We start from the raw sequence: 1,633 nt of genomic DNA on the forward strand, positions 1-1,633 counted from the left end.
TAGCAAGGGGAGTGCACGGCGGTGAGGATTGGGGCATCTGGTTTTATTTAGCCGGTTTTGTACTGCCAGGGGGGGAAGAGGGGACAAAGAAAGGTGGCAGGGGGTATCTACAGCGGAGCGGGAGGTGGTTTTGGATAGTAGGAGGCGCGCGTGCGCCAGTTAGAGCAGAGAGGAGGGAAGAGGGTTGATGCACGGCGGCGAGGGGCGGTTTGGCTCAGTGGGGTGCTTGGCAAGGGGGGAGCACTAACGGGAGGGGATAGGGGAGGACAGGGGAAGTGGATGGTGGTGGTGTGACAGCGGGGCCGAAGTGGTTTGTGGCCAGAGGCAAGGTGGGAATTGGGTACGTCCGCGTTGGGCGGCGGCGTGGCAGCACTGTGGTGGTGGCAGGCGCATAAGGCCTGCCGAGGGCGGTGCACCCGATCGAGGTTCTTCACGGCCAAGGAAGGGAAGGGGTGGGGAGGATGAGGTCGAAGTTACTACGGGTGCAATGGTGGTGGGAAGGTGGCAGCAATGGCAGGCAAGGGGGACGCACCAGGGCGACGGCGTGCGCGGCACAACGGTTGGCTCTGACCACACTCTGGCGCGGTTGCGTGCGCGAGTGTCATGGCACGACGCTGTGGCGGGTGCGCGTGGTGTTGGTGTGGGTAGAAGAGGGAAGGGAGAGGAGAGGAGGGGGGATGCTGCGGCACGTGGTGGTGCGGGCTGGCTGCGTTGGGGTAGATGGTTGGACGGCGGTGTTTGGTGGTCGGAGTAGCGAAGCAAGAGAAGGGGCAAAGAGAGAGGAGAGGAACAGGACAACGGTCGGGATGGGCCGGCTTTGGCCTATTGGGCTGCGAGGTGTAGGCTGGGCTGGAAGAAGGAAAAGAGGGAAGGGCAAGCTGGCTGCCGGGCTAGGGGAGAAGAAAATGAGAGGGTGGCCCATTAGTCATAGAAATTGCTTTGGCATTTGTTTGATAGGGGCTTTAGGTGTGGATTTGATTTGGATTTCAAACTCAAATCAAGTTTGGATGGGGAGTGTGAGTAGAGCATAGAAATGGAACTTTTCTTTTTGAAAGGAGGCTAGGATTGAATAGAGATCATGTAGGCTTTTAGATGTAATTGATATTTAAATGAAATTTGAATATTAATTATAGGATTTGGAAATAAATTTTTGGAGGTTCTATCTCTAGGATTCAGAGAGTTGGATTTAGAATAGATTTTCTAAAGACAGCAATCATATGTATCACACATGTATGTTTAATGCAAGATTTTACTTGTAAAATTAGTTTTGAATACTTGGGAAAAGATATTATGTTGTAATGAGAGAAAAATTTTAAAAAGTCCATATTTTTAAATGCTCTAAAAAATGGGATGTTACAGATCTACCCACTAAAGGGAATCTCATCCTCGGGATTCAAGGGCTAAAAAGAAAGGTTAGGATTGTCTTGACTTCCTCTTGACGGTTGGGCCATATTGTTTGCTCTACGGTGTTCTTCTAAAGTTTCTTATACCATCCCTATGCCTATTCTTGGAGGGTGTCCTTTCTTATGTATCTTTTGGGAACAGTTGACATTGGCCCGAGTATTCATTGGTATTTCGGAGAAGAAATTTTCTCTGATTGTCCTTTTCATGGCCAAGTATGTTCGGTTCTTGT

The sequence above is a fragment of the Setaria italica genome, chromosome VIII, assembly GCF_000263155.2.
Source record: "Setaria italica strain Yugu1 chromosome VIII, Setaria_italica_v2.0, whole genome shotgun sequence".
In the NCBI taxonomy this organism is placed as follows: Eukaryota; Viridiplantae; Streptophyta; class Magnoliopsida; order Poales; family Poaceae; genus Setaria; species Setaria italica.